General features: G+C 44.3%; 2 gene segments (V, D, J or C); both read right to left on the bottom strand.

Moving 5' to 3' along the window:
• Positions 1-21703, bottom strand: part of LOC115528231 — a 917695-nt gene that overhangs the window by 678533 nt on the left and 217459 nt on the right.
• LOC116738411 overlaps positions 1-21703 on the bottom strand; it is a 688014-nt gene that overhangs the window by 645599 nt on the left and 20712 nt on the right.

Below are 21703 nucleotides of genomic sequence, written 5' to 3'. Positions count from 1 at the left end.
CTTGAAAATAGAACTGCCCTACGACCCAGCAATTGCACTACTAGGCATTGATCCATGGGATACAGGTGTGCCGTCTTGAAGGGACACATGCACCCTAATGTTTATAGCAGCACTATCAACAATAGCCAAAGTATGGAAAGAGCCCAAATGTCCATCAACAGATGAATGGATAAAGAAGATGTGGTATATATATACAATGGAGTATTACTCGGCAATCAAAAAGAATGTAATCTTGCCATTTGCAACCATGTGGATGGAATTAGAGGGTACTATGCTCAACAAAATTAGTCAGTCAGAGAAAGACAAATATCATATGATTTCACTCATATGAGGATTTTAATATACAAAACAGATGAACACAATGGAAGGGAAGCAAAAAAATATATAAAAACAGGGAGGGGACAAAACATAAGAGACTCTTAAATACAGAGAAGAAACAGAGGGTTACTGGAGGGGTTGTGGGAGGGGGGATGGGCTAAATGGGTAAAGGGGCATTAAGGAATCTACCCCTGAAATCATTGTTGCACTATATGCTAACTAACTTGGATGTAAATTTAAAAAAAAATTTACCAAAATGTGAAGTATAAAAAGTCCAGCCAGAAATAAAAGCATTTGATGTGGTTCTGGTACAGACTATTTGGTACCATGGAGACACATGTAAGACATGTGAGAGAGAAAGTAGTCTTTTACCTGAATTGTCAATGGCCTAACTGGACTAGAGCCAAGAAGAAGTAAACAGAAAGAACTAAGGCTGCCATGCTTCCAACTGGGTCAGACCTATTTGATGTTAGATCTTATTGACAAAACAAACCAACAACCCAAAATGTCTCTTCTCAGTTGCTCATTAATTTCACCTCTAGTGTAGTTTGACTAATCTTGTCAGAGACAATAGTTCTAAATTTTTACTTATTAATACACTTGTGTAGCATCATGGGCTTTGAAATTCTCCAGTGAAGGGTATCATAGAGGCGCCAGGTAACAAGAGATGCAGTATAAATCTTGACTGAATGTTTCCAAGTCTAGAATTTCATGCCTTTCTTCTCCCGTCTTGTGCCCTAATCCTGCCCCTGAGAAACAAAGCATCGGGGGCACTTCACAGTGTGGTGCAGAAAATATAAATAAAACCTAAAAAAAAAAAAATCTCTTCTTCAGTAAGTCTGCACCCACTGAAGTCATGCCAGCCTGTGAATTACAGTTTGCTGAGGCTGTAGAAATGAGGGGAAAATTGCAGGCTATCGTATCCCATGTGAAATGAAGAAATGTTTCTCCTTGTATGCATGCCATATAACAAACCAATACTCTGACCTAAAGTGATGTATTTTCTAAAATACTCTGTTTCGCGGCCTCCGACATCTTTCATCCAAATTCATCAATCTGTTGTGCAAGTTTTATAACATTCAAACCATGGACCGAACATGGTACCGACCACAGTTTCTGGGTGTGGTTCCAGCCTGACCCAAGAGCATATGCATTTCAAGCTTAAGAAAGGGAAACAATTGGAGCAAATTAGAATGTACTCATTTGTTTTCTCCCTGGAACCTGTTACTACATTAGTTGCTAAATGTATGTTGTGAGTCTTACAGACTCTGAACTTAAATGAATGATATAAAAACACGGTGCCCTGAAATCTCTGCTAATGGTATCGTAAACCATTTCTTGGATTTAAAAAAAAATGAAATTGTAAAGGTGTCAATTGCAAAAAAAAAAAAAAAAGGAAGAAGAAGCACGACAAATGGTTATATGTTCTTCAGTGAAATGATATCAGACAATCACCCAGATCACCTAGGTCACTATGGTTTGTGCTTTATATGCTCCTGGAGGTTGTCTCCTGTGCTCAAAATTTGACCCTTGGCCACCTCCTCCCTGTCGTTTTCTTACTGAGTAGCCGGAGCACATCATGTCTGTCTCCATGTTCTGCAGTGATGAGGCTGGGACCTAGGTCCATGTGGGAGGGCCTGGATCTTGGATTTACAGGGGGACCAGTTTCTGGGGACCACTGGGGAAAGGGCCAGTGTCTGGGTCTGTGGGGGCTGGCCTGGGGCTGAAATGGGCTGAGAATCTGGATTTGGGTGAGCCTGTGGGGAGTTTGGGTCCACGGGTTCCAACCTCACACTGGGTCAGGCCAGGAGCTTGTTTCTAAGAGAGCCAGTCTGGAGACTAAGTCCATGAGGGTCAGCCTGGCACTCAGGTGGATCTGAGATTGGGCATGAACCTGGGGCTGCAGGCCTTGGGCTGGTACTTTGGCAGGTGGGATCCTGGGTCTGATGGGGCCCTCGTGTCCCCTGGGTGCATGTAGCTAGCCTGGCATGGGAGCTAGCCGTGGTCAGTGGTTTAGAGTCTAGGTCTGTGGAAACTGGCTTCCCCATAACTGGTCTGGTCTGGAACAATGCAAGAGCCTGTGTTCACTATAGCCCAGATGGGGTTTGGTTCTGTTGGAAAGGGTGGGAAGCCTAGGACCTCAGGAACTGCTTAGGCTTCAAAGGATGCTGGGGCACAGGGGTGATCCAAGAGCCAGGGAATGTGGGAGCCAGGGTTCGTGGGAGCTGGCCTGTCCCTGGTGTGGGCAGGGCCTGTGGTCCCTGGTCAGGTCAGGTTCTCATGTAACTCTGCCTCCCAGGGGAAGGACTTTTCTCTGAGCTGGGCCCTGGGCCTGGGGAAGGGCTTATGGGCATCATGTGAAACTGTTTCCTTACCTCTTTTGTCATATTTTCATATTTGTTGTTTCACCCAGGTGCTCTGCTGACTTACCTGGAACCCTTACCTATCACAGAGGTGTTTATGCATGTGGATCATTGTTCAAATTGATGTTTCTGGAAGGAGAAGAACACTGGAAACTCTTCTACACTATCTTCCTACTGATGCCACTCTGCTCCCTTAATGCAATTTCAGTGCAGTGGGACATGAGGACCTTACTGTCACTGCTGTTCTGATGGATCCTGAGGCACAAGATGTTGAACTTCCTGCTACCACCACCCATTCAAGACTGTTGCCACCTCAGGGGACGGGTCACCAGATCTTAGCTGCTCATCTGCTTGTGGGACCGATGTCCCACTCGGAGGACCTGGGTTCTTGAGTTCTTTGCCTTCTCATGGCATTGACGCTGCCATTGCACATCACCCACAGTTAGAACTGGAGGCCCCCAGACCCACCAGGGTGGGGTCTGCTCGGTATGGTGCCCTCCGTGATTCCCAGGCATTTGCATGCTCTTGTCTGGGTGTCTTGTGAACAAAGAGGAGGATTCCCACATGGACCCCTTTCGTCCCAAGCTTGATGGCACACAACAGCCCAGCCACCCACTGAGGCAGCTGTGGACTCTTTTGGCCTCTACATACTCAGGTGCCTCTCATGCTGAAGTGGATGAGGAGCCATCCTTGGCATAATGGGGGTCAGGGAAGCAGAAGGGGAGACCCAGGATTGGGGTGAGCATGGGCTCTTAACACTTTGTCCACAAGCAGCACAGGATTCCTCTCACTGTAATTGTGGCCAAAGCAAGTGATAGCAGGTGACGACTAACCACAAAGGGACAAGAGTTTATAATCTGTCACAGAAAAACAATGACCACAGAGAAACAATCATGCAATCTGCACACACTCCTAGTTCAGAGGCCCTGTCCACACTGCCCGCCCCCCCACCCCACCCCAGGACAAGCTTGTTCAGCACAACAGGTTGGTGTATTTGTTAACATATCTCAATGAACAACAGCCCGGGGATTGAAAAGAACTCAAGAGTCAGGTTCATGGGTAAATTCAGGGCATTCCTACAAACCAATATTCTACCCTGGGAAGGCTCTCTGGAGCAAGATGGAAAGAATCTCCCGGTGGTTCTCCCCCATGGGCCCACAGAGGCCCAGAGCAAGCACCACATTCATCCCCACATTTGGTGGCTGTGGAGAACGAGCCCCCAGTTCTCTTGTACCGCAGACCATCTTGAACTCATGGGCCATCTGTTCTAGGTTTCCCACAGGTCTATTCACCATACTCCCAACATGCTGGAATCTGTGAATGTCCCAGGAGCTCCCTGCTAGCTTTTGAGTGAGGGGTACTAGACCCACAGGGAATGGGGGTCAATCAGGCACCTGTTGCATCTCCAGAAGGTGTTTTACCTATGAGCTCCTTCAGCCTTGACCTTTTGTGTCTCTGAGTGGACCTGAGGGTGACGACCCCAACTGCATGCTCAGCATCTCCTTTGTAGTCCTGTTTAGCGGGCCTTGGTCTCTCCCTGGGAGACAGAGGATTTGACACGTGTCTATAGAACAACTGAGGACAGAGAGGGGGCTGTGTCATGACAGCACCTTGCCAGGCCACGGAGCCTCTGCCACCACTGTCCCCAGCATGGTTCTCAGCTTCACAATCTTCATATTCATATTGGGTGCACAAGGAGGTGCAGAGAGGACAAGCCCAAGGAAGCATGAGTGCAGGTGGATCAGGGGCCTCGTGTGTGTGTGTGTGTGTGTGTGTGTGTGTGTGACTCAGATCTATCCTTTGAGGAGACACCTTAGCATATGAAGAGAGAGAAAGAGAATCCTCCGCTGTCCCCTGCCTGTCCCCTGTGCAGAAAGTGGGGAGCACTGGGAAGAGATGGGTGCAGGTCAGTGTGCAGCGAACCCTGAGTTCTGCACCCAGAGATCTTCAGATCTGCTGGGGCTCCCCACCCGCAGTCTCCCTCACGGCCATTCCACATTCCCGATGCAGGGGCTCCTCAGGTCCATCCAGTCCCCAATCCCTGGAGCAGCCCTATAGCTGCAGGAGTCTACGGTCAGGGTTTGAGCATCAGAGTCAATAAAACACAAACAAACTGGAAAAATAAATAAATAAGCAATACACTTCTTTAAGAAAATTCTCAAAGTTCACCAAAGAAGATACAGTGGGGGGAAATAAGTGCATGAACAGATGCTCAATATCATTTGTCATTAGGGAATGAAGTATTCCTACATATGTATTGGCAGGAAGAAACAACAAATAAAAATGAAAAATACTAAAAGAATAATTGACCAAAACATATAAAGCCTACCTGGTAATTTCCCATCATGGTACTCATACAGAAAATGAATACTGAACCCATGTCTCAACCCGAATTCCAGTTTTTAAGAAATGAATTGTTTTAGAAGAAAATAGCGGGGCACCTGGGTGGCTGAGTTGGTTAAGCCCTGGACTCATAGTTTTGACTTAGGTCATGATCTCCCAGTTGGTGGGTTCGAATCCTGTATCAGGCTCTGTGCAGACAGTGCAGAGCCCGCTTGGGATTCTCTCTCCCTTTCTCTCTGCCCCTACCCCATGCTCACTCTCTCTCTCTCTCACAAAATAAATAAACTCATGGGGCGCCTGGGTGGCTCAGTCGGTTGGGCGTCCGACTTCGGATCAGGTCATGATCTCACAGTCTGTGAGTTCGAGCCCCGTGTCGGGCTCTGTGCTGGCAGCTCGGAGCCCGGAGCCTGCTTCAAATTCTGTGTCTCCCTCTCTCTCTGCCCCTCCCCTGCTCATGCTTTGTCTCTCTCTGTCTCAAAAATAAATAAAAACATTTAAAAAAAGAAATATAAAAAATATTAAAAAAATAAAATAGGGACTCAAGTATTGAAATAATAAAGACTGATTTTGGGCACTCAGCTAGCTAGCATGGTGTTGACAGTCAGCTGAACCCCAGGTGTGGATCGCCACATTGTCACTTTCACCTGTTGATTATTGCAGGAGAAACCCCTTGCATGAGAATTTTAGCAACAATTACTAAGTCTCTCTTCTCTGGATGAAGCACAGTTGCAGGTTCTAGGATGAGTGAACTGAACACTTTTAAAAGGAGCCCAGGGTGCATGCGTGGCTCAGTCGGTTGATCATCTAATGATCTCTCAGTTCGTGAGTTCAAGCCCCACATGGGACTCTGTGCTGACAGCGTGAAGCCTGGAGCCTGCTTCAAGTTCTGTGTCTCCCTCTCTCTGCCCCTCCTCACTCACGCTCTATCTCTCTCAAAATTAAATAAACATTAAAAAAAAGTGTTAAAAAATAAAACAAATAAAAGGAGCCCAATCTTTCTTTTTTTTCCAATATATGAAATTTATTGTCAAATTGGTTTCCATACAACATCCAGTGCTCATCCCAAAAGGTGCCCTCCTCAATACCCATTACCCATCCTCCCCTCCCTCCCACCCCCCATCAACCCTCAGCTTGCTGTCAGTTTTTAAGAGTCTCTTATGCTTTGTCAAGAGGATTTAATATTGCCACAAAAACAAACTGAAACATTGCTGTATTTTAATTAGAAACTAAGAGCATGCTTCAAGAAGACCTCACAAGGGGCAGGAAACTTACCCTGTGATGCAAAGTACAGCGATGTACCTTTTAAAGAAACACACAAACACACAAAATTGATAAACACAACTTTTATTTTACAGGAAAAGGTTACTGCCCATCGAAGGGTTCCTGGGTATTCTGTGACCCTCAGGGATGGGTGGCTTGACTCTAAAGCAAAGGGGAGAAAACAAAAACAGAAAGAAACGACAACACCCTGTGTGAGTGCCTTCTACAGAACTGCCAGGGCAGCTGCATAGTTGACAGGGAGATGTCATTTTATTTTACAAGCAGCACATTCACCCAATGCATTTTCTAAGCTCCTGGCTGCTTGTGGTTCTGGGCGGGAACAAACGCTGATCTCCCATGAAATCTCTGTTATGGAGGAAGGATCCTCTGTTATGGAGGAAGTTCGGCGGTTTCCTTGACTTTCTTATTTGGAGGCAAAAGCACCCCCCGGGGGCTGGGATAAACTGCAGGTTACAGTCTGTCTTGAAATTATACGTATGGAATCTTTCCAAAGACATATTATGATATTGGGTGCTCTTACCTGGGTGAACTTCACTGTCCATTCTACACATCTTTCACTAGTGGGAACTTACTAGTAACATTAGTGTTTCTTAGTACTGATATAGATTTTTGTTTGTTTGTTTGTTTGAACTTTTTAGAGTCTCCATGAGTATCATGTGTAAGAAAAGGAAACAGTTATAGTGCGACGCCATTTTGAACCAGAATCCCCAGGGCTTACGTTCTGGGGATATTATCAAAGGCAACAGCAGGTTTAAGTGTCTCACTTCCCCCAGGCCTGGAGCTCTGTGTGAGCATTGAGACTTTTGTCCCACACTGACCAGGAATAATCAGCCTCGTCTTCAGCCTGGAGTCCAGCGATGCTCAGAGAGGCCATGTTCCCTGACCTGGAGCCCAAGAATCTGGCTGGGACCCCCGAGGGTCTAGCAGTGCTGTTAGAGATGACAAGTTTGGGGGTGCCTCTGCCCGGGAGCTTCTGGTACCAAGATACACCTCCAGCCCCAACATTGCTGCTGCTTCCAGTGCAGGGGGTGGTGACAGTCTGACCCACAGGCTTGGACACTGCAGATGACTGAGTCAGCACACACTGGGCCCAGGACCCTGGATGTCAGGAGAGAGACACGGGGTGAGAGAGAGGGGTCCACGGACAGGGCCCATAGATGGTTCCATAGTCCTCTCATCTCCAGCCCTGACTCCAGCCTGCAGCTGCCTGTACAGTGAGCCAGCAGTGAGTGTGAGCAGGAGAGGAGCCCAGGCCATGGAGGAGACCCCTGCTCAGCAGAGTGTTGTGAATGTCCCATAGTTGGGTCTGGGCTCCCTGTGTCTCTCTTATTGTCTCAAGGAGCCCAAGAGGCAGGGTGGGGTGGGGAACACTTCATACAAACCAGCCGCCTCCCCCTGACTGACCAGCCCCAGCCTGAACCCTGAATCCGACCCCTGCCTAGAAAGTTCATCGTGGGAGCTGGTGGAGATAGAGCATTGGGGCCTGGCCTGGGGCTCCCCAGGAGCCTGTTGGCGCCCGGATGCTAAGCCCCGGTGAGAACCAGAGCCAGGTGGCTCCCAGATGGGACAGAGCACACAGCGCTCAGAGTAAACCACAGCGCCCCCTGCTGCCCGAGGCCCAGAGTTGCCCATATGTTTGGTCTTGTCCACTGAATACTTAAAAACAGCAATAGAAGTTATGTTTTATAGAAGTTTGAAAGTCACAGAAAAACCTAGTGTAAATTACAGAGTTCCCACACGCACCAACTCCCTCATCCACCTCTGTCTTTCCCATTGTCCCCCTCCAACACCAGTGTGGTCACTTGTTTTGACCCATGAGCCAACGTCAACAAGTCACTGTGACCCCAAAGTCTACTTTACGACAGCAAGGCTCACTTTTGGTGTGTACATTCGAGAAGTTTAAGACACGTCCAGTGATATATGTTCATTTTGGTCTCACACAGAGAACTCCCACTGCCCTAAAACTCTTCTGTGCTCCAGCTGTGCATCCCTTCCTACCTCCAACCCCTGGCACCACTTATACTTTTATTTTCAAATAGATCTGCCTTTTCTGACAATGTTATATTCCGGGAGTCGTACAGCGTGCGGCCATTTCAGGTTGGCTTCTTTCACGTAGCAACGTGCATCTAAATGTCCTCTCTGTCTTCTCATGGCTTCATGGCGCAGATCCTTCTAGTGTTGATCAATATTCCATTGTTTGCATGCACCATAGTTTAATTATTCATCACCTAGTGAAAGGCATCCCAGCTTGCTGCTTCCAGATTTGGGCAGTTAAGAGCAAAGCCACGGTAAACGTCCTTGTGTTTTTTTTTAAATTTTTGTTCATACTGTTTTCAACTCCTTTTGGTAAATACCAAGGGCCATGTTGCCGGATGTTAATGTAAGGAAATATATACTTTTTTTTTTAATTTTTTAACATTTATTTATTTGAGACAGAGAGAGACAGAGCATGAAAGGGGGAGGGCCAGAGAGAGAGGGAGACACAGAATCTGAAACAGGCTCCAGGTTCTGAGCTGTCAGCACAGAGCCCGACGCGGGGCTCGAACTCACAGACTGTGAGATCATGACCTGCACCGAAGTCAGACGCTAAACCGACTGAACCACCCAGGTGCCCCAGGAAATATATACTTTTAAAAGAAAACTGCCAAACTCTTTTTTGAAAGTGACTGTACTATCCTGTGTTCCCTCCAGCACCGAAAGGGAGTTCCAGCTCCACATCCTGGCCAGCATGTGATGCCATCTGTGTTGTTGAACTTGGCCATTCTAATTACGTGTGCTATGCTATTTCATTGCTGTATTATTTTACACTTTTCTAATGATATGTGATGTTGAACATTTTTTCTCAAGCTTGTTTGCCATCTGTGTATTATCTTTATTCATATCCTTCACATTTTTAATTAGATTTTTTGTTTCTTTATTACTGAGAAAACTTCTCTTTTAAACACCTAGAGGGGTGCCTGGGTGGCTCAGTCGATTAAGTGTCTGACTTTGGCCCAGGTCATGATCTCGCAGTTTGTGAGTTCAAGCCCCTCATCAGGCTCTGGAATGACAGCCTAGAGCCTGGAGACTGCTTCGGATTCTGTGTCTCCCTCTCTGTCTGCCCCACCCCGCTTGCACTCTGTTTCTCTCAAAAATGAAATAAATATTTTAAAAAATTTTAATAAAATTAATTAATTAATTAATTAATTAAAAAACTGGATATTTCCTCAAATCGCCTTAAATTTGCAGTAGAAACAAATATGCATAAAGAAGTCCACCTCGGGGCTCCTGGACCCCTGGCTCAGTCAGTTATGCGTCAGACTCTTGATCCTGGCCCAGGTCATGATCTCAAGGTTCATGGATCAGCCGTGAGTTCTCCAGCTCTGAGCTGACAAGTGCTGAGCCTGCTTGGGATTCTCTCCCTCCTTCTTCCTCTGCCCCTCTCCCGTTTGGGTGCATGTGTTCTCTCTCTCTCTCTCTCTCTCTCTCTCCCTCTCAATAATTAAATAAACTTAAAAAAATAAAGAAGTCTCTGCCTCAATTTTCCTCATTATTTCAATCCTTTGTTAGATGCTGATATGTGTCACAGGTATTTTGTGACTTCTCTGAAATAAAGCGAGACTTCTTCAAGCCGAGTGCTTACTCCACACATCCACACAGGTGGTGAGTATCGCTCTCCCTGCCCCTAAGGTCTCTCTCAACAACCCAGCCAGAACTTCACTGTTCATGGGATAGTCATTCTTCAGCCTACATCCCTGTATCAGATTTTCCTCATTCTTATAATTTTCCTGAGCTGCAGTCACTGAAATGGAGATTTTGTCCACAGAGATGATGGGGCGCCCTCTCAGGGTCACCAGCTGTTCAGGAGTGAGGAATGAATGGGTAATGGAACTGAGGAAGGACTTGCGCCGTGATACTGTTGCAACAAGCTCAGTCACTCCCGTGGTGAGTCTGGCGCTGCGATGGCCTTTGCGTCCTGGTGGGAGATCAGAGGGCAAACTCAGGGAGCCACGCATCAGTTAGTCATTGCATGTAGGCTGCCTTTGGAAGAGTTAGTGAACTTGAGTAATCCCTTACCCAAGGACATAGGAGACTTGTTGGTTATTGACACAGCTACTGGGTGGCCACCATTGTATGACGACAGTGCACGCCTTCCACAGCTCAGGTCGTCCAGCTTCATAGAGTGAGTCCTGGGAACAGCTCCTCCTGGATGCTCTTTGACCACTTTCGGTGCCGGAAGCTTCCAAGACACCGTTCAGCGGTGTGAACGACAGGCCCAGCTGCTGAAATGTATCTCTAGGACACAGACAATGCACATAATCCTGCTCCGCTACCCATTCTAGATTTGCTACGGATTCAGTGAACCCCCGGACTTCCTCAATCCCCATACCTGAAAAGCCTAAGCCCATTCACCTTGTCTTCTTGGAGCTGTTTTGTTGGATCCCATGGAGGTCAACCACATTGTATTGACACCGCAAAGACTGACCTAGGTAACAGCACCAGGCTTCCTGATGTAATTAGCACAAGTGACATGGAAGCTGAACATGAGCAGGTGTGGGTCATAGACAGGGAAAGACAGGAGATGGATCTGGTAAGGGGAATAGAGGACAGATTATTCTATCACATCTTAATGAAGACACTTGGACTTTGAGCTGGTGATTTTCTAGTTGTGGCAAAATATGCATAAATGTAAGCTTCTAAACTTTAATCACTTTAGCTGTACAATTCAGTGGCTCTATGCACACTCATGATACTGTGCACCACCACCACTGTCCATTTCCAGTCCTTTCATAATTCCAAACAGGAACTGTGTACCCATGGAACACACCCCCTTTTCTCCTTATCCAGGAGTGAATAGTAGATTCTACAAACTGGGAGTTACAGAAGAATCCAGGGTTCCAGGAGCCCATGAGGATGCAGGAAGCAGCAGAAAGAAGAGAGTAACTCCCCTTGTGGCCCTTGGAAATGTGGCCAGACCCAGGTAAGAGTTCCGTTTGGTCTGTGCTTTTTATTCAGAATGACCACGTTGTTTGCTGCCCACCCTGGGCTAGAATGGCATTGTGTCTCTTGTCAGTGTGCCCAGTATCCCCGTCTTTCTCTCCCAAAGTGTCTCAGGAACCGACACTGAGAGCCCGAGAATCTTACTAGGGCATTGGACATATGACCCATTGTTTCTTCTTGTCTGCAGCCCCTCCTCAATCCCTGTCCTCTCCCCTCCAGAGACCCTGCAAGGGCTCTGCTTTCAGCCTAATTCCTCCCTGGAGGTCAAAGGGAATTGTACCAATTGATGATGGATTCTTTTTGTCCATATGCTCATGACTCTGTGTCTATGTTAAAACATTGGAATATCCGAGAATTTTCATATCTCATATTGCTCATGTTGGATCGTGCACCATGGATTTTTTAGGATTAGAAATGAGTTTGGGTCATGTGCTCTCTATTTAAAAGTTTTTGGAAGTTTTCTTGCATGTTTGTTAGCAGTCTCTCATGATGGTTTCTGCCTTGCTCTTATTTTGAGTAAAGATATTTTTTAAATTTAATTAATTAATTTAGAGTGAGCATATGAACATACAAGTAGGGGAGGGGCAGAGAGAGAGAGAGAGCAGGCTCCACACTGATAGACAGATGTCTTTCTCATGAACCATGAGATCATGACCTGAGCCAAAATCAAGAGTTGGACGCTTAACAGACTGAGCCACCCAGGTGTCCTGAATGAAAATATTTTATTACTGATTCGAAACTGTACGTTATATTTGATATATACATATTATATAGACACATCAATGTATTAACATAAAATATAATAAATATTATATATGCTCATCCATGCATATATACATACACACATATAGTTACATTTTTATTTTCATAACCAGATACAAAATGACTGACCATTTATGCTGAATGTCAGGAGGAAAAGTGGTAAAAATGTGTCCCACACATCCTTTCATTTGCTCCGAAAAACCTCCTTGGCCAGTGATTGATGAAGAGGGTGAAGGGCAGAAGGATCCAGGCCAGGGGGAGATTTCTCCAGAATTCAGCTGCTGAGACCTCACTTTTAGCCTCGAGATCCCTCTTCCCCAGTTTTTTACTATTCTCTTCCCTGAGGGTCTTCCTGCTCAGGATTCTTCATACAAACGTGTTTGTTCTGTGCAATGGTACATCTCTTCCTGTAATGTTTATCATATCATATTTGGGTTGAGTCACTTCTTAAAAATATAGCTCAGAAACCCCACCTAACTGGTCAGGTTGTTGTCAAAACAAGTCTTATCTATGGGCACTTATGCTAAATGAATGTGGAAATTGTAGGTAAGTGAGGTAATTCTCACACCAAGAATCAGAACATTCAAACAAACTTTTAATATCTTGTTTTTATTCTTGAGTTCCTAACAGGATCTCCTGGAGCTAACATTGGCCCGTGTTCCCTGCTCACAGCCTAATTAATTTTGCTTATGTGTAAATCTCATCATGTAGAATGGAGTAGCCAGTGTTTTTAAAAAAGCAAAAAACACATAACAAATAAATGAAATAATAAAATATTATAAACTGTGAGCTGCACTTCAGCATCACTCAAACAAAATCAGAGGAAAACCAAAGAGAGAAAAGGAATATGACACCTGCCAGTACATCTCACTGCTCTTGCCTTCAGCTGATTACATCTGCATCAACCCTATTTCCATGCAAGGTCACATCCTGAAACATTTTATCATAGAAATAGGTGGAGACAAGTTTAAACCATAATAATTAATGTCCACAGTTTATTCACATTTTCTTGGTTTTTACCTAATGTCCCTTTTCTGTTCTCAGGTCCAGTTCAAAATTCCTTGCTACATTTAGATGTGATGTCTCCATAAGCTTCTCTTTCTGTGACGCTTTCTCTGAATCTCCTTGTTTTGATGTCTTTGTCCACACTTACTGAGAGGGGATTATTCCTATCATTCTTCAGGGCCAAGAATTTGTTCCTTGAACTATCTGCATGGGAATGTGTCTCTTCTCCCTCCATTTATTCATTTGTATAACCAGTTAACAATATGAATCATGGACAGATATTTTAGACTTTGAGTTTTAACCCAATGCCATTACACATAATTGGTTGCTCAAGTCTTTCCAGTTTCACCCAATGGGAGCCCTTTAAGTTGCCTCATGAGCTCCTAGACAAACGTTGTCATTGTGTGTATGTGTGTGCACACATGGGTGTGTGTGGTGGGTTTGCGTTGATATGCTTGTGTTTGTTTGGAAGGAGTCTTCACTTTCTGACCCTACAAGGTGCTATGTGCTCACCCTGTGTAATTCCTGATTTGGGAATTAAGCATTTCTCCAAAGAAGCCTACATCTCTTCCCTGGAGAACAGTATTCGAAAGCAGTATGTGGGAAAATGCATCTCCTTTAGTTTTTGTTTGCCTGGGAAACTTTTTATCTCTCCTTCTACTTTGAATGACAGCCTTGCTGGATAAAGAATTCTTGGCTGCATATTTTTCTGATTCAGCACATTGAATATATCCTGCCACTCCTTTCTGGCTTGCCAAGTTTCTGTGGATAGGTCTGTTGCAAACCTGATCTGTCTTCCCTTGTAGGTTAAGGACATTTTTCCCTTGCTGCTTTCATAATTCTTTTCTTGTCTGTGTATTTTGTGAATTTGACTATGATATGCCTTATTGATGATTGGTTTTTGTTGAATCTAATGGGAGTTCTCTGTGTTCCTGGATTTTGATGTCTGTGTCTTTCCTCAGGTTAGGAAAGTTTTCTGCTATGATTTGCCCACATAAACCTTCTACCCCCTTTTCTTTTTCTTCATCTTCTGGGGCCCCTATGATTTGGATGTTATTCCTTTTTAATGAGCCACTGAGTTTTCTAATTCATATATCATGCTCTTTTTTTTAGTTTCCTTCTTTTTTTCCTGCTTCATTATTTTCCATAAGTTTGTCCTCTAAATCACTGATTCACTGCTCTGATTCATCCATCTTTGCCTCTGCAGCATCCATTCGAGATTGCATCTCAGTTATAGCATTTTTAATTTTGTCCTGACTAGCTTTTATTTATTTTATGTCCACAGAAAGGAATTCTATGCTTTTTTCAACCCCAGCTAGTATTCTTATTATTGTGATTCTAAATTTTGGTTCAGATATCTTCCTTGTAAATGTGTTGATTAAGTCCTTGGCTGTCATTTCTTTGTGTTCTTTCTTGGGGTGAATTCCTTTATTTTGTTATTCTGGAGACAGAAAAAGAACTAATAAAATAAATAATAAAAATTAAAAACAACACAAAAAATCAAATAAAGAATGCTAGATCCTAGGTATGTTTTGGTCTGGTTGTTGAAAGAAGCTTGATAGAATAGAGGAAGAAGGGAAAGAAAAGAAAAGAAAAATGCTGGAAGCCAAGCTATCCCAGCCTGAGTGGCAAGGCCTGGACTGTGGACGGATTGGTGACTGCAAGGCAGCCCACAGACAGGGAAGCTTCTTGTACTCCTGCTTTTAGGTAATTTGGCCTTAAGTACTTGGGGTATTGTCTGTGGGGAATTGCCCTCAGCAGACCCCCTGGGAAAAGAACCATTAGGGTAGAAAACAAGGTTCTGCAACATATTGTGTGGCCTTACGTTTAGCCCTTGCCATCCCCTATGGAGACTCCTCTACTTACAGGAAGGATAGCCTCATGCATTTGCCAGCAGAGGCAACCAACAAAGGAGAGACATATGGATTTGAAAGCCCCACTCCGGCAACTAAGGAGTATATCTCTGGCACAGGTGACTTCAACCCCTAGGCCCACCTGGCCTCCCAGAGGCATTCCAGATGATGACTGAACCTAGTCAGTTTTGGTACAGAATGGTTCACTAATTCCTAGGTGCATTGTCTCTGTGAGAATGTGTGAGGCATGGGTTTCTAAGGCCCTATCGGCCCCTTCCTGGCACGTCAGACCAAGGCAAACACATTGTTCTTCTGGCCTCATGTGGGTAGGAGGTCATGTCCCTGTAACTGTTCCACTTGAGGTGTTGAGAAATGGATGGCCTTTCATGAGAACAGCAAAGCAAATGCTTTATCGACTGTAGATAATTACAGATAAATGCAGATGCATAATGGATTAATGTAAGAAATTAATCAATAATCAAAGGGTATGTGGGAACATTACGAGAAAATCGCCATGTTATTTCTTAAAGGTTGATTACACATAGGAACATTTTCAAAATTAGGTAATGTTAGAAAAACATAGATGACGCATGTTACAAGGAAACGACTAGCATATATAATGCCACGTTTGCTACAATAAATTTAATTTTTAATTTTAGTTTTGTTTTATTTTCACTGATGCCGTCCATCCTTCGGGAACCCCTGGACCTGCCGGAGCTGGATTCCAGCAGAAAAAAGTAGGAAAAAAGGGAAAATGTTCAAAAACTTAAAAAAAATGAATACCATAAAATAGAATGAAATGAAATGAAATGATGAAAGTAAAATAGAATTTAAAAATTTTACAAAACAGTAAAAAAAATACTAGAAAAGCTTAAAGAACAATCTTTTTTATTAAAATGGAAAATAAAAGCAAATTTTTTTCTCTTTCGGTATTCCATAATAATAAGAGAAAAGGAAAAGAAATTAAATAGATGGCCCAGTGAACAGAATGAAATATGATTAACATTACATCCATTTTCCCCTAGAAGTGAAATATGAAGCACTTTATATTCCCTACACTACGCAGGCAGGGAGACTTGTTTTGATCCTCTAGAGCATGGTTAGCACAGTTGGATGGCTCTTGGTGTAACGATTCCATTCTCCACTAGATGGTGCTGCTTAGTTTACTGGGGTGGATCTTTGTGGCCCATGTGTGCATGTATGTGCATAGGTGAGAGAGGTGAAAATGGCGTCACCCAGCTACCCAGTCTCTGGTATCAGAACTCTGTGCTCTCGCCGACTGGCAATCAAGCCCCCTCCTTTGCCTCCAGCCTCTTTCCACTGCCCACTTCTACCCTGTCTGTGACCAAGTTGTCAGCCTGCCAGGTGGCACCTCCCTCCTGAGTTTTATCTCAGATGGGGCTGTGTTTCCAAACCCCTCACTTCTGAGTGCCCTACGGCTGACCCACTCAGACCCTTTGGGGGACGGTGTCTCCAAGCAATGGCCGGGTGCCAGCCTGTCCCTGAAAAAGTTCGTGCTATTGTGTAGCAGCAGTGTTTCAGGGATTATGGTGAATCACGACACGCATCTGGAGCCAGGCTTCGCTGCCTCTTAACATCCTTGTCCCACCACCGCCAAAGGTGGCTGTTCTTCGGGGTCTGCTGGGACCTTTGCCTGTGGGGAGGCCACACAGCCTCTACTAAATGTCTTCTCAGCAGGGAAACCACTTCTGTCCACGTGGCCTAAAGACCACTTGGACTTTGCTGTCTGTTCCTGGGGATTCGTCTTTCCCACCAGAGTTCCACCAGGTATAGAGCTATGAAGCTTCAGACTCTACATTTCCTGTTTGTATAGTATTAATGGTATCCGAACCCTTTCCTTTGTCCTTTCTCCCTTTTGTCTTAATTCCTTTATGGGTGTTTCCACTCTTTCTCTTTCTCTTCAGCTGCTTTTGGGGGGAATGCTTTTCCTGTACTCCCCCCCCCTTCTCTGTCCTCTCTCCAGCAAGCAAAAACAGCTCCCTACCCTCGCGGCTTCTCTCTCCCGCAGTTCACCTCTCTGTGCCACGTACCTGAGGATTTCTGTGGTTCAAGTTGTGCAGATGTTGAGTTAATCCTCTGATCAATTTTCTAGGTGTGCAAGATGGCTTGGTGTCGATCTAGCTGCATTTCAGGGACGAGAAACACAAAAAACTTTCATGCTGCTCTGCCATCTTGGCCCCTCCTCACGATTTTTTTTAAATACATACAGATTGCACATGTCTCAAAATGTATACTCAGAACCTTTACCTTTTTGGTAATATCATTGGGATCACTTTCATTATTTTTAACTTATGAAAAAGCATATTTCTTCTTTAAATTATTATGAAAATAATAAATAAAACTTTTATTTTATGTATTTCTAATGATTCTACTGAATCAGCAAAATATTTTTAAACTAAATACCCTGAGCTCACTATGTAATATACATTTCTTCTCTCAAATAAAAAAAATTGGGGGGCTGGGTGGCTCAGTAGTTTAAGTGGCTCACTCTAGATTTTGGCTTAGGTGATAATCTCATGGTTCATGGGATTGAGCCCTGGGTTGGGCTCTGTGCTGACAGCTCAGAGAGTTCTTGGTATTCTCTCCCTTTCTTTTCTCTTTGACCCTCCATTGCTTTCTCTCTCTCTCTCTCTCTCACACACACACAAAATAAATAAATAAACTTAAAAAAGTAAAACCTGTATCCTTCTGATTACACTTTACTTCTCCCTTTAGTTACATTCATTTTGTATTGATAAGAAGTTGAAGAGGAATATTAAGTAGTATTGGTCACCAACATTCTTTGATGATTTTTACTTTTTATGTCAATGTTAGATACAAGGTAAAAAAGTTAAATAAAACAATTTATTTTTTTAAACCTGCATCTATCTAAGTTTTCAAGAAGTGACTTTTAGTATGTTTTTTTTTATATTTACAAATATGGAAAATTCTGGTGCTAAGGTAATACCCAGCAATGAAATTAGAAATACCCATCACAGCTCATAATTATGTGTTTACATAAACAATTAACAACAAAGAAGAAACTGCAAAATTCACACCTTCAGTAAAGCATGATGCAGATCATGTACCAAATTCATACAACCTAGAAGTGAAAACCTATTAATAAATCATTATAAATGGATGAATAACTCCATTATAAAAATGGATTACAGAATCCTGACAGACTGGTTCTCATGTTCACACCGTAAGTGATGAGGTTTAGTGGAACGAAGAGTCAGGACAAAAAAGTCTGTGGGAGACAGAAGGGGAAAACTAGCAGTGGCCTGAACCACCATCACAGGAGAAAGTCCCCTGAGGTGTGAAAATACAGGACAGCGTATAGGGACACCTGAGCCCTGCCAATTGGATGGGAATCCAGGGAGAGCAGGAGGGAGACAGGATGTTTCAGATGCAGTGTTGTGGGCAGATGGGGTGAGAAAGTTAAGAAGGGAGCCTGGAAACAATTCAGTGATGGGAAAAGAGGGGAAAGGATACATTTAGCATCTTCCAGACACAAAGGAATAGGAAAAAGGGAAAGAAGACATAGCCCATTTCTCACCTTAAGCAAAAGTATACGAGATGAAAACAGGAAAAATGGACTAATTAATACATAATATTACTTTTCATAAGAGTAAAACAGTACTGGCTAAATTATTGAACCAAAATGGAGGATGCAGAAATATAAAAAATTAAAACTGACAATGGTGGTAATAGACATTGGAAAATACAAATTAAAAAAAAGGAAATTGTAATTACTTTATACACCACTATAGAAAAATAGTTCTGCTATTTCAATAGGCTCTGTATTAAAGTTGGAGACATCTAGATAGTTTAGCATGGACTCTGTACAAGATGGACATGTCTATACATGAAGCATTCCCTATATTTACAGAGGTGGTGGTGATGTCCCCACACATTGCCCACACTCCCAATGCCAGTGAATGGAGAACTTGGAATGGCACCTGCTGTGTGATTCAGCACCTATGAAATGTGCACAATAGGAAGATCACTGCAGACAGGAAGGATTGGTGGCTGCAAAGGGTTGACTGCAGGGGTGGGGGGGCAAAGCGGGGGGGGGGGGGACAATGGCCTGCCTGCTTTTGGATTATTTCTGCAGGTGATGGAAATGTTCTCAATTTGATCATGATGGTGGTGGCCAAACTCAGTAAATATACTACAGACTGCTGAATTATACAATTTAAATGATTGAACTTTATGGCATGTAGATTATCGTAATAGACTTGTTTTGTTTTTAGAAAATACAACATGAGAAGAAGCTTCTATCACTAACTCCTTAAAATTCCTCTGGGCTCAAAGTCAGACCCTTCAGAGTCTCCACAGTGTCCCTGTTTGTTTGTCACAGGAAGTCATGGGGCTGACCATGGGGAACAGGGGCAGGTTTTTGTCTCAGGTCCCCATGGGCCTGCAGCTCTGTGTCAGCTTTGATGCTTTTGTCCCACGTTGAGCAGTAATAATCAGCCTCGTCCTCAGGCTGCAGGCCCGAGATAATCAAAGAGGCCGTGTTCCCAGAGTCAGAGCCAGAGAACCGAGCTGGGATCCCTGAGGGTCTAGTACTTCCGAGCATCACAGCTTTGGGGACACCGTGAGAAATCTGTTGGTACCAGCCCACGTAATATGACCCAACATTGTTGCTGTTTCCAGTGCAGATGAGGGTGACCTTCTGTCCCACAGACCCTGACATGGAGGCTTCCTGTGTCAGCGTAGGCTGTGCCCAGGATCCTGCAACAGAGCAGTGGACACACACACAGGTGAATCTCATGGTATTGTCCACAGCGTGTTCTCAAAAAGAGGGGGCAAGAAGAAGAACAGTGATAGCCCATAATCACTCCCCCTGCTTTCCACAGCCAGTCACCTGAGCAGAGAGCAAGGACAGTGAGGAGGAAAGGGGTCCAGGCCATGGTGGAGATGCCCCAGGCTGTGGTTCTGAGCCCACAAGTGACAGACCTGCACAAAGCCTCTCTTATCCTCTCCCCTCTTGGGAAAGCAGCGAGGAAGCCTTCATGCAAATCACTCTTTCCGCTGGGGTCTCTAGGGCTGAATTTGGTGACAGCTGAGTGTTGGGTGGGACTAGGTAGCCTCCCCAGGGCCCCAGTGAGCACAGAGCACAGGGCACAAGGCAGGGTTTCAGGCCTGGGCGCTCAGTTGAGATCCCTCCCCCACGTAGGCCCTCAAGGGCAGGCCCACAGTGCCCCCTGCTGTCTCAGTCTCCAGACTCACCTATGACTGGGAGGGACATCCGGGAGCTGAGCAGAGAGGGAATCTCTGGACTTCAGACAGCCTGTCACTCTGTCCACCCACCTCTACACAAGTTATAAAATATGATATGGTTACATAAATGTATATATACTGCAACAACTCTCAACATAGAACTGGATTTCCTATTCCTACAAGTGATTAATGCTTCCCTTTGAACTTCACATAACACATCTGATCACTGTCTTTCATAGTGAGTCAGATAAAAACCCAACATGTGTCCATCACCTTCACAATTTTTTTTGCTCCTTGCAGCACTATCTGGAGCTTGCTGATAATACTTAGTTGGTGCTCGGCAAACAATTTTGAATTAAAAAATACATCAGCAAAGAAAACAAGAAAAAAATACAAATATCTCCTTTTTTACTCTATGGCTAAACATGTATCTCTTCTTTCCTTTGGGCTGTCATCATCCATCTAAATTCTTAACCACAGACACAGGTGTCATCTTAGACACATCCTTATGCCTCACACACAACCTCCAGGTAATTCCTAAATCCAGTGTTTTCCACAACAAAAATAACCTTAATATGTCCATGCTACCCAAAATAATCTATAGATTCAAGGCAATTCCTATGAAAATTCCTATGACATTTCACAGAAATAGCAAAAAAAAAAAAAAAAAAAAAAAACCAACCCCCAAACCCTGAATTTTATAGAGCCAGAAAAGACCTCAAACTGCCAAAGCAATCTTGAGAAAGAAGAACTAAGGTGGAGGCAACATACCTCTTCCTTTAAATTATACAACAAAGCTATAATAATGAAAACAGTATGGTAGTGACCTAGAAAGGCACACATAGAGAGATGCCACAGAATAAAAAGACCAGAAAGTAATGCAAGTTCCCCTTGATCACCAGGGAGCAAGTGAGCTGAAAACAGGGCCTTTGTGACGTCTCCGGAAGACAGCTGACATGGAGTTTGGTGGGGATTCAGATAAGAATACGCATGACTCATACAGAAGATGGCCCAAATTCTCAGGTTCTCATTGAAGTGTCTTGACACACTTTGGGAGAAAAAGCTGGAAGTGCTGGACCCCCTGTAATGGGACACATTGATACCCATGCTATGGAGTCCCATGCTATGGGACTCATACAGAAGATGGCCCAAATTCTCAGGTTCTCATTGAAGTGTCTTGACACACTTTGGGAGAAAAAGCTGGAAGTGCTGGACCCCCTGTAATGGGACACATTGATACCCATGCTATGGAGGGCAGCGTGCATCCACATGGTTAATCTGGGGTAAGAAGCACAGCCCAAAGAATGCTTTCACATGAGTCAGGCACACCTGCCAAGAGCCCCCAAGGGAGGTGCCTTCTTCTCTCTGCTGCTTCTTGCATTGGCATGGGCTTCTGGAGCCCTGGCTCCTCTGTCATATCCAGGTTACCCATTCCCCTGCTGAGTGCTGGGAATAATGAAAAAGTTCTGGAAACAGAAAGTCGTGATGGTTACAAAACACTCACTGTGCAGATGCTTAGTGCCTCTGAACTGTACTTTAAAGTGTGATTAAAATAGTAAATTTTGTTGT

The sequence above is a fragment of the Lynx canadensis genome, chromosome D3 (assembly GCF_007474595.2).
Source record: "Lynx canadensis isolate LIC74 chromosome D3, mLynCan4.pri.v2, whole genome shotgun sequence".
NCBI lineage: Eukaryota > Metazoa > Chordata > Mammalia > Carnivora > Felidae > Lynx > Lynx canadensis.
This window is presented reverse-complemented; position numbering and strand designations above follow the sequence as displayed.